Raw genomic sequence first — 16,485 nt, forward strand, 5'->3', positions numbered from 1 at the left:
ATCTTAAAAAATATACCATGTCAGTTATGCTGTTAATTGAAGAAACTCAATTTTAATATTACAAAATAATAATAATAATATAGTAATGTTAAAATAATTAGCTTTTAATCTTAAGTTTCTCAATTGGCATGCAATAATTATGTGATTCCATTTTTAAAATGGTATTTCTTGTATACGATTTTTTAAGTTATGTTATATTTGTTTATAGTTATGTGAAATTTAATTATTTTTATTTATTTATTTGGTATATTTTAAATTGAAGACAATGAATATAAATATAATCAATAAATATATTATTTATATACTATTTATTAAATACATTTTAATAATTTCAGTTAATATAATACATTCTCATATTTTTATAAAATACATTAATTATATTTATATATATAACTTTATTTTAATGTATTTTTTATATTTTAATATTGATTTGAGTGCGTGTGGTTAATTTTACGGCTAATATGTGAGTTGTCACTCGTGTTGATAAAGATCCCGGTATACAAATTGTTAAAAATTTAAAAATTCAACTCTTTTTAGCATATAGTACAACTTATAATTGGTAATAAATAAATTTTAAGATGATAGACACCAAATGCTGACGTTGACATTAACAATCTTAAATCGGATCGAGATTACAAGTTACTTAGAATAGTATGATTCTAAATTTGTTATCCATATCTTTTTTTTTTTTCGTTGAGGACTTAAAGATTCCAAATTTTCCATTAAGGACTTTTTGTTGAAGTATATAAACCCTTGTCGTCTAAGGATTTTGGCATAGCAATTTCATTCGAAATTTCTTTTTCTTTACCTATTGCTTTTTAATAATTTTCTCCAGTATATTTTGTCTTTCATTACAACAAAATGGCTACTACCCTAGTTGACCAATCTGCCCTTGGTATGATTAAATTTTCTTCTTAACATAGCCTTTATTTTATTATTTCTATTCGGTTTCTATTCATTCAGAAGTAGCGTTTGTAACATTGCGACATGTTTTTAGGGTCACAATTTGATGAAAAGAATGTGCACAATCATGTCACTAAGGATACAAACGAGGTTATGTTGAACGGCGTGTCACATAATGGATTTACAGCACCAGAAATTAATTCATTTGGCCACTCTTTTAGGTATCAACTTCATTTTAGATTCTCTCATTTATCTTTAATTATTGATCCACTACACCAAAACTGAAATATTACGGCAGTTTGAAATGTTTTCACAGATATCCGTCGCATCAACCTTCATTAAATAAAATTTAGTGACAGTTTTAAAAAATTGTCGTAAAAAAACTGCCTCTATATGTAAGATTTGGTGTAATGATCATGAATGAAGGTTTATGTTTTAGAGCTTATGTTTTATGGGGTTTGGCAGGGCTTATGATGCTGAAAGTGAAAGACAAAAAGGTGTAGAAGAATTCTATAGATTGCAGCACATAAACCAAACATATGACTTTGTAAGCAGACTTTTTTTTATTCAAAATCATTTATCTATCTATGCTTTCTAAGCAATGTCATCGGACTCATGAATATATAATGCTATAACAGGTGAAGAAAATGAGGGAGAACTATGAAAAATTGAATAGAGCAGAAATGAGCATATAGGAATGTTGTGAGCTGCTAAATCAAGTAGTGGACGATAGTGATCCTGATTTGGATGAACCTCAAATTCAACATTTGTTGCAATCTGCTGAAGCCATTAGAAAAGACTATCCTAATGAAGATTGGTTGCATTTGACCGCACTCATTCATGGTATATGCATATTCATTTAGTATACATAAAGCTTGTCTAAAAGAGAAACTAAAATACTTAATAGATTATAAACCAACTTAAATTAGTAAAACGATCAACTTATTTGTCTGCCTAAAAATGTAGTAGAAGTTCAAATCCCATCTTATATATGTAATAATTTATTGGCTAGTGACATACTCTTAAATAAAGCTTTAATCTATAGTAAATTAATCCTTGACCTACCAAATTGTGAAAACTATGGAAAATAAAACAAGAAAGACTTTATCATAATCATAATATTCTTATTTTATTTAATATGATGAAACCTAAACGTCTTTTATTTATTGAGAGACACAACATATCTTAGATTATGATGAGGAGTTAACAAATGATTGTATGTGTTGACTTATTTTAGATCTTGGAAAGATTCTTCTTCTTCCTCAATTCGGAGAGCTTCCTCAATGGGCAGTTGTTGGTGAGAACTTTCACTCAACCATATTTACATAATTAATTTTTTCATTCCTATTAATTAGTGTAACTTTAAATTCAACATTCAACTAAATGATTATAACAAATACATATTTGAAGGAGATACATTTCCTGTTGGTTGTGCTTTTGACGAAGCAAACATTCACCACAAGGTAAACAAGTTGTTTATTATACATAACTTTTAATGGTTTGATGAGTTTCTTATCTTAAATTAGCAACTAATTAAAGTTTCTTTCACGTTGTAGTTTTTTAAGGAGAACCCGGATATAAAAAACCCTGCTTATAACACTAAGGATGGAATCTACACCAATGGATGTGGACTTGAAAATGTAATGATGTCATGGGGACATGATGACTATATGTATTTGGTAAGTCTATATTCAGTTCTTTACATAAACACAATGATTTTCAATGATTATATATATTTATTTTCAATTGAAAAAAATGTTTGTTTTATTTTAAAAATTCTTCTTTTTTGGAATATTTATGATTTAAGATTTATATTTTAGGATCTATGATTTAGGTTTAGAATTTAAAATAAATAAAATAATTAAAAAAATTGAAAAAAATTCTAAACATTATTATATGTCATTTTGATAATAATTTAATTTGCTCTTTTATGTATTATTTGAACTTTGGATTTGCTAAATAGCACACTTTTGTATCTTTAGGTTGCTAAGGAAAATGGTTGCACTCTACCTTCAGCAGGATTATTCATCATCAGATATCATTCTTTCTATCGTAAGCTTTTTCATCATGCGCTATATATCCATCTATAAAAATTTTGCATAATGATGTATAATCTTGTATTGCAGCTTTACATAAAGAAGGTGCATACTCTCATCTCATGAATGATGAAGATCGTGAGAACCTAAAATGGCTCCATATTTTTAAGTAAGTTCGTGTTTAACTTAAATGTATCTTTTTTTTCACATATTCTTATGCTTCTTGTTAATTATATCACGAACAATATCATATGAGTAACAAAATTTATTATTTTTTATTAACGTTTAGCTAACATTAAACTATAAATACTAAATTATAAATCATAAATATGATCCAAAATATTAAGCTCTAATATTTCTCATATATCACTCGTAATTTTGTGTAGCAAATATGATCTGTATAGCAAGAGTAAAGTGTTAGTTGACGTTGAAAAAATTAAGCCATACTATCAATCCCTCATTGAGAAGGTGAGACCAAATTTTATAGTTTTTTTTCTTAATTTAATATTCTGTGTTTTAGTTTAACGATTTGAGGTTCTTATTCTTTTATTATGACATGTTTTGCAGTATTTTCCGGCAAAGCTTAAATGGTGAATGGTGAAGCCTCGCAATATATATAGAATGGTGAGTAGAGAGTTGAGTTGTTTCTTCCTGGCAAGCATGTTACATAATTTATTTTTAGTTGATCAATCCGTTGCATTTCTTGTCTTTTTAAGTTGCATTTGCAAGGATGTAAATTCATGTAATAAATGCATTATGTATTTGTATATTGCAAACAAATAAATATATACAACTAAATATTTCTTTCAAACGTTCGTTCGCAGTTTCTATTCCTAATTTTAATATTTTAATATTTGTACGAAGGTTGCGAGAACCGAATTATCCGCTCATCACAACACCAAACTTAAATTGTTGCTTGTCCCCAAGCAACTGAAAATCAAATTGGATAAAAAGAAGAGAATATACTATAAATCCCAAAATATCAATGAATATTAGTTCTAATTAGATGAGCGGGACTTGTAGCTTTTTGTTTCTGAACAGTTTTGTCATCTCACTTTATCCTTTGAAGTTTAGAATGATTGACATCTATAAAAAATTCAGGGTTCAGATAGTGTTATTAATTCTCCTAGTTAAGTATGTTGATTCTTGAACACAGCTACTTTTATGAGTCTTGGCCGTGGCCCTAAGCACTTTGTTTTCCAGTATTACCACCGGATACATAAATACCACAGACACATGACTGGGTGAACCTTTTCAAATTGTGACTTAGCTTTGCTAAAGTCCCCAGTTAGAGCTGTTCAGAGCTCTTAAGCACACTCTTTTTGTTTTGGATCATGACTTTAACCACTCAGTCTCAAGCTTTGGCTTTTTCTGCTTGCTTTTTCTTTTTCTTTCTCTTTTTTTTTGATCTTTTTTTTTTCGCAAGCTTTGTTCTTCACTGATTTTTCTTGCTTCAAGAATCAGTTTTATGATTTTTCAGATTATCAATAACATTTCTCTTTTTTATCATTCTTTCAAGAGCCAACAATTTTAACATTAATAAACAACAAGATAAAAAATATGCATTGTTCAAGCATTCATTCAGAAAACAAAAAGTATTGTCATCACATCAATATAATTAAACTAAATTCAAGGATGGATTCGAAACTCATGTACTTCTTGTTCTTTTGTATTAAAAACATTTTTCATTTAAGAGAGGTGAAGGATTCATGGAATTATTCATAGCCTTAAGACATATTTACTAAACACTAATGATCATGTAATAAAGACTCAAAACATAAACAAACATGAAGCTTAAAACCAAAAAACAGAGAAATAAGAACAAGGAAGTTAAGGAATGAGTCCACCTTAGTGATGGTGGCGTCTTCTTCTTGAAGGACCAATGATGTCCTTGAGCTCCTCTATGTCTCTTCCTTGCCTTTGTTGCTCCTCCCTCATAGCTCTTTGATCTTCTCTAATCTCATGGAGAATGATGGAGTGCTCTTGGTGCTCCACCCTTAATTGGTCCATGTTATAACTCAAGTCTTCTAGAGAAGTGTTGAGTTATTCCCAATAGTTGTTTGGAGGAAAATGCATCCCTTGAGGCATCTCAGGGATTCCTTGATGACGAGCTTCCTCATATGTCTCTTGAGATCCATGAATGGGCTCTCTTGTTTGTTCCATCCTCTTCTTAGTGATGGGCTTGTCCTCTTTAATAAGGATGTCTCCTTCTATGATAACTCCAGCTGAGTAGCATAGATGGCAAATGAGACGAGGAAAAGCTAGCCTTGCCAAGGTGTAGGGCTTTTCGACTACTTTGTAGAGTTCTAGAAAGATGACTTCATGAACTTCTACTTCCTCTCCAATCATGATGCTATGGATCATGATGGCCCGATCCACAGTAACTTCAGATCGGTTGCTAGTGGGGATGATGGAACATTGGATGAACTCCAACCATCCTCTAGCCACAGGCTTAAGGTCCAGTCTTCTCAATTGAACCGGCTTGCCTTTAGAGTCTCTCTTCTATTGAGCTCCTTCAACACATATGTCCATAAGGACTTGGTCCAACCTTTGATTAAAGTTGACCCTTCTAGTGTAGGGGCGTGCATCTTCTTGCATCGTAGGCAAGTTGAATGCCAACCTTACATTTTTCGGACTGAAATCTAAGCATTTCCCCCGAACCATTGTAAGATAATTCTTTGTATTCGGGTTCATACTTTGATCATGGTTCCTAGTGATCCATGCATTAGCATAGAACTCTTGAACCATTAAGATTCTGACTTGTTGAATGGGGTTGGTTAGAACTTCCCAACCTCTTCTTTGAATCTCATGTCGGATCTCCGGATACTCATTTTTCTTGAGTATGAAAGGGACCTCAGGGATCACCTTCTTCTTGGCCACAACTTCATAGAAGTGGTCTTGATGGACCTTTGAGATGAATCTCTCCATCTTCCATGACTCAGAAGTGGAAGCTTTTGTCTTCCCTTTCCTCTTTCTAGAGGTTTCTCCGGCCTTAGGTGCCATAAGTGGTTATGAAAAAACAAAAAAGCTATGCTTTTACCACACCAAACTTAGAATGTTGCTCACCCTCGAGCAAAAGAAGAAAGAATATAAGAAGAAGAAGAAGATATGGAGGAGAGGGAGAGAGATGTGTTTTCGGCCAAGGGGGAGAAGAGAGGGTGGTGTTGTGTGAGAATGAAGAAAGATGGAGGGGTTTATATAGTGGAGGGAGAGGGGTTTGGTTCGGCCATTTAGGGTGGGTTTGGGTGGGAAAGAGATTTCAAATTTGAAGGTAGGTGGGGTTTATGGGGAAGAGTGGATGGATGCTAGTGGTGAAGAGGTAATGGGGAAGAGAGATTGAGATGATTGGTGAAGGTTTTTTTTTGGGAGAAGAGTGTTATTGGATTGTGTGAAGAAGAGAGAGGGTGAGTTGAGGTAGGTGGAGATCCTGTGGGGTCCACAGATCCTGAGGTGTCAAGGATTTATCATTCCTGCACCAATTAGGCATGTAAAACGCCCTTTGCATGCAATCCTGGCATTTAACACTAGGTTGATGCTTGTTTCTGGCATTAAACGCCAGCTCAATGCTTGTTTTGGGCGTTTAACGCCAATCTGCAGCATGTTTCTGGCGTTGAACGCCAGTTCCATGCTTGTTTCTAGCATTTAACGCCAGCTCCCCTCAGGGTGTAATCCTGGTGTTTAAACGCCAGACTGCTACTTGTTTCTGGCGTTCAATTCTAGATTCATGCTCTGTTCTAGCATTGAACGCCAGCCAGATGCTCCTTACTAGCGTTTAAACACCAGTAAGCTCTTCCTCTAGGGTGTGCTATTTCCTTTGCTATTTTTTATTCTGTTTTTAATTTTAGTATTTGTTTTGTGACTCCACATGATCATGAACCTAATAAAACATAAAAGAACAATAAAAATATAGATAAATAAAAATTGGGTTGCCTCCCAATAAGCGCTTCTTTAATGTTAATAGCTTGACAGTAAGCCCTCATGGAGCTCACAGATCATCAGAGCATTGTTGGGACCTTCCAACACCAAACATAGAGTTTGAATGTGGGGGTTCAACACCAAACTTAGAGTTTGGTTGTGGCCTCCCAACACCAAACTTAGAGTTTGATTGTTGGGGCTTTGTTTGACTCTGTATTGAGAGAAGCTTTTCATGCTTCCTCTCCATGTTTACAGAAGGATAACCTTGAGCTTTAAACACAAGGTAGTCCCCATTCAATTGAAGGACTAGTTCACCTCTGTCAACATCAATCACAGCTTCTGCTGTGGCTAGGAAGGGTCTTCCAAAGATGATGCATTCATCTTCCTCCTTCCTAGTGTCTATGATTATGAAATCAGCAGGGATGTAATGGCCTTTAACCTTCACTAACACGTTCTCTACCAATCAATAAGCTTGTTTTATTGACTTGTCTGCCATCTCTAATGATATTCTTGCAGCTTGTACCTCAAAGATCCCCAGCTTCTCCATTACAGAGAGTGGCATAAGATTTATACCTGACCCCAGGTCACACAGAGCCTTCTCAAAAGTCATGGTGCCCATGGTACAGGGTATTAAAAATTTACCAGGATCTTGTTTCTTTTGAGGTAAAGTTTGCTGAACCCATGTATCTAGTTCACTAACGAGCAAGGGAGGTGAATTTTCCTAAGTCTCATTAGCAAACAACTTGGCATTCAACTTTATGATAGCTCCTAGATATTGAGCAACTTGCTCTCCAGTTACATCTTCATCCTCTTCAGAGGAAGAATAGTTTTCAGAGCTCATGAGTGGCAGAAGGAGGTTTAGTAGAATCTCTATGGTCTCTATGTGAGCCTCAGATTCCTCTAGGTCCTCAATAGGGAACTCCTTCTTGTCTGGGAGATGTCCCATGAGGTCTTCCTCATTGGGATTCACGTCCTCCCCTTCCTCTCTAGGTTCGACCATTTTGATTATGTCCATGGCCTTGCACTCCCTTTTTGGATTCTCTTCAGTATTACTTGGGAGAGTACTAGGAGGAGTTTCAGTGATTTTCTTACTTAGCTGGCCCACTTGTGCCGCTAAATTTCTAATTGAGGACCTTGTTTCACTCATGGAACTTAAAGTGGCCTTAGATAGATCAGAGACTATATTTGCTAAGCTAGAGGGGCTCTGCTCAGAATTCTCTGTCTATTGCTAAGAAGATGATGGAAAAGGCTTGCTATTGCTAAACCTGTTTCTTCCACCATTATTAAAGCCTTGTTGGGGCGTTTGCTGATCCTTCCATGAGAAATTTGGATGGTTTCTCCATGAGGAATTATAGGTGTTCCCATAGGGTTCACCCATGTAATTCACCTCTGCCATTGCAGGGTTCTCAGGATCATAAGCTTCTTCTTCAGAAGATGCCTCTTTAGTACTGTTGGATGCATTTTGCCATCTATTCAGACTTTGAGAAATCATGTTGACTTGCTGAGTCAACATTTTGTTCTGAGCCAATATGGCATTCAGAGCATCAATTTCAAGAACTCTCCTCTTCTGAGGCGTCCCATTAATCACAGGATTCCTCTCAGAGGTGTACATGAATTGGTTATTTGCAACCATGTCAATGAGTTCCTGAGCTTCTGCAGGCGTTTTCTTTAGGTGAATGGATCCACCTGCAGAATAGTCCAGTGATATCTTAGAGAACTCAGATAGACCATAATAGAATATATCTAAAATGGTCCACTCTGAAAGCATGTCAGAAGGACACCTTTTGGTCATCTGCTTATATCTTTCCCAAGCTTCATAGAGGGATTCACCATCTTTCTGTTTGAAGGTCTGAACATCCACTCTAAGCTTGCTCAGCTTTTGAGGAGGGAAGAACTTAGCCAAGAAGACCGTGACCAGCTTATCCTAAGAGTCCAGGCTATCTTTAGGTTGTGAGTCCAACCATATTCTAGCTCTGTCTCTTACAGCAAAAGGGAAAAGCATAAGCCTGTAGACTTCAGGATATACTCCATTAGTCTTAACAATCTCACAGATCTGCAAGAACTCAGTTAAAAATTGATAGGGATCTTCTGATGGAAGTCCATGAAACTTGCAGTTCTGTTGCATTAGAGCAATTAGTTGAGGTTTCAGCTCAAAATTGTTTGCTCCAATGGCAGGGATTGAGATATTTCTTCCATTAAATTTGGAAGTAGGTGTAGTATAATCACCAAGCATCCTCCTTGCGCCTCTACCATTATTATTGGGTTCGGCCATGTCTCTTTCTGTTTCGAGATTCTCTGTAAGGTTTTCTCTGGATTGTTGTGCTTTAGCTTCTCTTAGCTTCTTCTTCAGAGTCCTTTCAGGTTCTGAATCTGCTTCAACAAGAAATTTCTTGTCCCTGCTCCTGCTCATATGAAAAAGAAGAGAACAGAGAAAAAAGAGAAATCATCTATGTCACAGTATAGAGATTCCTTTATGTGAGTAGAAGAATAAGAGAATAAAAGGAGAAAAAGGTAAGAATCCAAACACAGGGGGAAGAATGGGTTCGAATTCTTGAGTAGAAGAGAGGTGTTAGTAGATAAATAAATAAATAGAAGAAGATGAGAGAGAAGAGTTGATGAGCGGATAATTTATACGCTTTTTGGCATTGTTTTTAGTATGTTTTTAGTATGATCTAGTTAGTTTTTAGTATATTTTAATTAGTTTTTAATTAAAATTCACTTTTCTGGACTTTACTATGAGTTTGTGTGTTTTTCTGTGATTTCAGATATTTTCTGGCTGAAATTGAGGGACCTGAGCAAAAATCTGATTCAGAGACTGAAAAGGACTGCAGATGCTGTTGGATTCTGACCTCCCTGCACTCGAAGTGGATTTTCTGGAGCTACAGAAACCTAATTGGCGCGCTCTCAACGGCGTTGGAAAGTAGACATCCTGGGCTTTCCAGCAATATATGATAGTCCATACTTTGCCCAAGATTTGATGGCCCAAACCGGCGTTCAAAGTCACCTTCAGAATTCCCAGCGTTAAACGCCGGAACTGGCACCAAAATGGGAGTTAAACGCCCAAACTGGCATAAAAGCTGGCGTTTAACTCCAAGAAGAGTCTCTACACGAAAAATGCTTCATTGCTCAGCCCAAGCACACACCAAGTGGGCCCGGAAGTGGATTTTTATGTCATTTACTCATCTTTGTAAATCTTAAGCTACTAGTTCCCTATAAGTAGGACCTTTTACTATTGTATTTTTCATCTTTGGACATCTAGTTCTTAGATCAGATCTTGGTTCTTCTGGTTCCCTCTCTGGGACCGAAACCAATGATCACTCTTGTTCTTATGTATTTTCAACGGTGGAGTTTCTACACACCATAGATTAAGGTGTGGAGCTCTGCTGTACCTCGAGTATTAATGCAATCACTATTGTTCTTCTATTCAATTCCGCTTGTTCTTTGTCCAAGATATCACTTGTTCTTCAACTTGATGAATGTGATGATCCGTGACACTCATCATCATTCTCACTCATGAACAAAGTGACTGACAACCACTCTTGTTCTACAAGCATACGAGGCTCTAGTGAATATCTCTTGGATTCCTGATACACGATGCATGGTTGATCGCCTGATAACCGAGTGCTCGCCTGACAAACGAGCCAGCCATTCCGTGAGATCAGAGTCTTCGTGGTATAGGCAAGAACTGATGGTGGCATTCAAGAGAATCCGGAAGGTCTAACCTTGTCTGTGGTATTCTGAGTAGGATTCAATGATTGAATGACTGTGACGTGCTTCAAACTCCTGAAGGCGGGGCGTCAGTGACAGACGCAAAAGAATCACTGGATTCTATTCCGGCCTGATTGAGAACCGACAGATGGATAGCCGTGCCGTGACAGGGTGCGTTGAACATTTCCAATGAGAGGATGGGAGGTAGCCACTGACAACGGTGAAACCCTTGCATAAGCTTGCCATGGAAAGGAGTAAGAAGGATTGGATGAAGACAGTAGGAAAGCAGAGAGACGGAAGGGAAAGCATCTTCATACGCTTATCTGAAGCTCTCACCAATGATGTACATAAGTATCTCTATCTTTATCTTTATGTTTTATTCATCATCTATACCCATTTGAGTCTGCCTGACTGAGATTTACAAGGTGACCATAGCTTGCTTCATACCAACAATCTCCGTGGGATCGACCCTTACTCACGTAAGGTATTACTTGGACGACCCAGTGCACTTGCTGGTTAGTTGTGCAAAGTTGTGTAGTGATCACAATTTCGCGCACAAAGTTTTTGGCGCCGTTGCCGGGGATTGTTTTGAGTATGGACAACTGACGGTTCATCTTGTTGCTTAGATTAGGTATTTTTCTTCAGAGTTCTTGAGAATAAATTCTAGTGTTTCATGATGATCTGTTGAAGTCTGGCTGGCTGTGAAGCCATGTCTAATCTTATTGGACCGAGGTTTCAACCTATCATCACAAGAGCTTGTTGATTCCTATCAATCTTGCTATTGGAGCAATGATCTGCTAAGGCTTGGCTGGCCATTGGCCATGTCTAGTGTTTTGGACCGAAGCTTTCTTTGAAAGCTTGGCTGGCTGTGAAGCCATGTCTAATTCCTGGACCGGAGTCTTAGACTAACATTGCAATGATTCCTGGAATCCAAATTGAGAATTCTGAAACTTTTATTTTCTAGTTTCATATAATTTTCGAAAAAGCACAAAAAAATTTACAAAACCATAAAAACCAAAAATATTTTATGTTTCTTGTTTGAGTCTAGTGTCTAATTTTAAGTTTGGTGTCTTGCATGCATTGTTTATTTGATCTTGGTTCTATTTTCAAGTCAATAGTACAGGGAACTGAAGATTCAGAACATGCAGCAGAGGAATTACACAGAAAAAGCTGGGCGTTCAAAACGCCCAGTGAAGAAGGACAGACTGGCGTTTAAACGCCAGCCAGGGTGCCTGGTTGGGCGTTTAACGCCCAAAAAGGTAGTGCATTGGGCGTTAAACGCCAGAATGTGCACCATTCTGGGCGTTTAACGCCAGGATGGCACAAGGGGGAGGATTTTGTTTTCAAAATCAATTTTTTTCAAGTTTTCAAAGTTTTTCAAAATCAAATCTTTTTCAAATCATATCTTTTCAATCAAATGTTTTCAAAATCAATTTCTTTCCTTTTTCAAAGATACTTACTAACAATTAATGATTTGATTCAACAATTCAAGTATGTTACCTTTTCTGTTGAGAAAGGTTTAATGTTTGGATCATATCTTTTCTTGTTAGACAAGTCATTAATTTTTAAAATCAAATCTTTTTAAATTGTTTTCAAAATCATATCTTTCCAAACATATCTTTTTAAAAGCATAATTTTTTTATCATATCTTTTTAATCACATCTTTTTCAAAATAGTTTTCAAATCATATCTTTTTGATTTCTAACTTCAAAAATCTTTTTCAAAAATTACTTGATCTCTTTCTCACTCTTGATTTTCGAAAATTAATTAAATTTTTTTTTAAAAAAATGTTTTCAAAATATTTCACTTGATTTTCGAAAATTTCTTCCTCTCTTCCCATATCCTTCTATTTATGGAGTATCACTCCTTCACAATGCACAATTCGAACTCTATCTAGTTAATTTCGAATTCTTCTACCTCTTCCTTCTATTTTTCTTTTCCTCTGACACCTCAAGGAATCTCTATACTGTGATGTAGAGGATTCTATATTTTCTTGTTCTCTTCTCTTTCATATGAGCAGGAACAAAGACAAAGGCATTCTTGTTGAAGCTGACCCTGAACCTGAAAGGACCTTAAAGCGAAAGCTAAGAGAAGCTAAGGCACAATTCTCTGTAGAGGGCCTAACCGAACTCTTCAAAGAAGAAGAAATCATGGCAGCCGAAAATAACAACAACAACATCAATGCAAGGAAGGTGCTGGGTGACTTTACTGCACCTACTCCCGACTTCTATGGGAGAAGCATCTCTATCCCTGCCATTGGAGCAAACAACTTTGAGCTTAAGCCTCAATTAGTTTCTCTAATGCAACAGAATTGCAAGTTCCATGGAGTTCCATTGGAAGATCCTCATCAGTTCTTAGCTGAATTCTTGCAAATCTGTGACACTGTCAAGACTAATGGGGTTGACCCTGAGGTCTACAGACTTATGCTATTCCCTTTTGCTGTAAGAGACAAAGCTAGAACATGGTTGGACTCACAACCTAAAGAAAGCCTGGACTCATGGGAAAAGCTAGTCAATGCCTTCTTGGCAAAGTTCTTTCCACCTCAAAAATTGAGTAAGCTTAGAGTGGAAGTCCAAACCTTCAGACAGAAGGATGGAGAATCCCTCTATGAAGCTTGGGAAAGATACAAACAATTAATCAGAAAATGTCCATCTGACATGCTTTCTGAATGGAGCATCATAGGTATTTTCTATGATGGTCTCTCTGAACTATCCAAGATGTCTTTGGATAGCTCTGCTGGAGGATCTCTTCATCTGAAGAAGACGCCTACAGAAGCTCAAGAGCTAATTGAAATGGTTGCAAATAACCAATTCATGTACACTTCTGAAAGGAATCCTGTGAACAATGGGACAAGTCAGAAGAAAGGAGTTCTTGAGATTGATACTCTAAATGCCATTCTGGCTCAGAACAAGATATTGACTCAACAAGTCAATTTGATTTCTCAAAGTCTGTCTGGAATGCAAAATGCACCAAGCAGTACTAAGGATGCTTCATCTGAGGAAGAAGCTTATGATCCTGAGAATCCTTCAATGGAAGAGGTGAATTACCTAGGAGAACCCTATGGAAACACCTACAATTCTTCATGGAGAAATCATCCAAATTTCTCATGAAAGAATCAAGAGAGACCTCAACATGGTTTCAATAACAATAATGGTGGAAGAAACAGGTTTAGCAATGGCAAGCCTTTTCCATCATCTTCTCAGCAACAGACAGAGAGTTCTAAGCAGAACACCTCTGACCTAGCAACCATGGTCTCTGATCTAATCAAAACCACTCAAAGTTTCATGACTGAAACAAGGTCCTCCATTAGGAATTTGGAGGCACAAGTGGGACAGCTGAGCAAGAAAATTACTGAACTCCCTCCTAGTACCCTTCCAAGCAATACAGAAGAAAATCCAAAAGGAGAATGCAAGGCCATCAACATGGCCGAATTTGGAGAGGAGGGAGAGGAAGTGAACGCCACTGAGGAAGACCTCAATGGGCATGCACTGACCTCCAATGAGTTCCCTAATGAGGAACCATGGGAATCTGAGGCTCAAAATGAGACCATAGAGATTCCATTGGACTTACTTCTGCCTTTCATGAGCTCTGATGAGTATTCTTCCTCTGAAGAGGATGAGTATGTCACTGAAGAGCAAGTTGCTAAATACCTTGGAGCAATCATGAAGCTAAATGACAAGTTATTTGGAAATGAGACTTGGGAGGATGAACCTCCTTTGCTCACCAAAGAACTGGATGACTTGTCTAGGCAGAAATTACCTCAAAAGAGACAAGATCCTGGGAAGTTTTCAATACCTTGTACCATAGGCACCATGACCTTCAAGAAGGCTCTGTGTGACTTAGGGTCAAGTGTAAACCTCATGCCTCTCTCTGTAATGGAGAAGCTAGGGATCCTTGAGGTACAAGCTGTAAGAATCTCACTAGAGATGGCAGACAATTCAAGAAAACAAGCTTATGGACTTGTAGAGGATGTTTTGGTAAAAGTTGAAGGCCATTACATCCCTACTGATTTCATAGTCCTAGAGACTGGGAAGTGCATGGATGAATCCATCATCCTTGGCAGACCCTTCCTAGCCACAGCTAAGGCTGTGATTGATGTGGACAGAGGTGAATTGATCATTCAAGTGAATGAAGAATCCTTTGTGTTTAAGGCTCAAGGATACCCCTCTGTCACCATGGAAAGGAAGCATGAAGAGCTTCTCTCAAATCAGAGTCAAGCAGAGCCCCCACAGTCAAACTCTAAGTTTGGTGTTGGGAGGCCACAACCAAACTCTAAGTTTGGTGTTGAACCCCCACATTCAAACTCTAAGTTTGGTGTTGGGAGGTTCCAACATTGCTCTGAGAAAATATGAGGCTCCATGAGAGCCCTCTGTCAAGCTACTGACATTAAAGAAGCGCTTGTTGGGAGGCAACCCAATGTTATATTTTATCTATTTTCTTTTGTTATTTTATGTTTTTTGTAGGTTGATGATCATAAGAAGTCACAAAATCAATTGAAAAAGCAAAAACAGAATGAAAAACAGGAAGAAAAACAGCACACCCTGGAGGAAGAACCTACTGGCGTTTAAACGCCAGTAAGGCTAGCAGTTGGGCGTTTAACGCCCAGTCTGGCACCATTCTGGGCGTTTAACGCCAGAAAGGGGCACCAGACTGGCGTTAAACGCCAGAAAAGGGCAAGAACCTGGCGTTAAACGCCAGAAATGGGCACCAGCCCGGCGTTTAACGCCAGATTTGGCACAAAACGTGTTTTTGCATGCCATTTGGTGCAGGGATGACTTTCCTTGACACCTCAGGATCTGTGGACCCCACAGGATCCCCACCAACCCCACTCTCTCTTCTTCTTCACCCATCACCAATCACCTCAATACCTCTTCCCCAAAAACCCTTCACCTATCAAATCCCATCTTTCTCTTCACCACTCACATCCATCCTTCATAAAACCCCACCTACCTCCCATTCAAATTCAAACCACTTTCCCACCCAACCCACCCATAATGGCCGAACCCTACCCCTCCCTCACTCCTATATAACCCTTCTTCACCCCTTCATTTTTACACTAAACACTTCTCCCCCTCCTTGGCCGAACACAAAGCCATACCCTTCTTCCTCATTTCTTCTATTCTACTCTCTTCTTTCTTCTTTTGCTCGAGGACGAGCAAACCTTTTTAAGTTTGGTGTGGTAAAGCATTGCTTTTGTTTTTTCCATAACCATTTATGGCATCCAAGGCCGGAGAAACCTCTAGAAAGAGGAAAGGGAAGGCAAAAGCTTCCACCTCTGAGTCATGGGAGCTGGAGAGATTCATCTCAAGGGTGCATCAAGACCACTTCTATGAAGTTGTGGCCTTGAAGAAGTGATCCCCGAGGTCCCTTTTTCACTCAAAATGAATATCCGGAGATCCGACATGAGATCCGAAGAAAGTGGGGAGTTCTTACCAACCCCATTCAACAAGTCGGAATCTTATGGTTCAAGAGTTCTATGCCAATGCATGGATCACCAAGAACCATGATCAAAGTGTGAACCCGGATCCAAAGAATTGGCTTACTATGGTTCGGGGGAAATATTTGGATTTTAGTCCGGAAAATGTAAGGTTTGGCATTCAACTTGCCTATGATGCAAGGAGATGAACATCCTTACACTAGAAGGGTCAACTTTGATCAAAGGTTGGACCAAGTCCTCACTGACATTTGTGAAGAGGGCGCCCAATGGAAGAGAGATTCAAGAGGGAAGCCGGTTCAATTAAGAAGGCATGACCTCAAGCCCGTGGCTAGAGGATGGTTGGAGTTTATCCAACGCTCAATCATTCCCACTAGCAACCGGTCCGAAGTGACTCTAGACCGGGCCATCATGATCCATAGCATCATGATTGGAGAAAGTAGAAGTTCATGAGGTTATAGCCCAAGAACTCTATAAGGTAGCGGACAA

At 37.8% G+C, this 16,485-nt stretch overlaps 2 non-coding genes and 1 pseudogene across 2 annotated transcripts; 2 read left to right on the plus strand and 1 right to left on the minus strand.

The window, feature by feature from the left end:
- The first annotated feature begins 861 nt into the window (after positions 1-861).
- LOC130939963 (inositol oxygenase 2-like) lies at positions 862-3,533 on the plus strand (annotated as a pseudogene).
- A 5,083-nt stretch (positions 3,534-8,616) lies between these two features.
- LOC130943146 (small nucleolar RNA R71) lies at positions 8,617-8,724 on the plus strand. Its single transcript, XR_009071678.1, has one exon. It is a non-coding gene; the product is annotated as a small nucleolar RNA R71 (small nucleolar RNA).
- A 4,393-nt stretch (positions 8,725-13,117) lies between these two features.
- Positions 13,118-13,221, minus strand: LOC130943088 (small nucleolar RNA R71). The gene has a single exon (XR_009071623.1). It is a non-coding gene; the product is annotated as a small nucleolar RNA R71 (small nucleolar RNA).
- Positions 13,222-16,485: the final 3,264 nt, after the last annotated feature.

The sequence above is a fragment of the Arachis stenosperma genome, chromosome 7, assembly GCF_014773155.1.
Source record: "Arachis stenosperma cultivar V10309 chromosome 7, arast.V10309.gnm1.PFL2, whole genome shotgun sequence".
Lineage (NCBI taxonomy): Eukaryota > Viridiplantae > Streptophyta > Magnoliopsida > Fabales > Fabaceae > Arachis > Arachis stenosperma.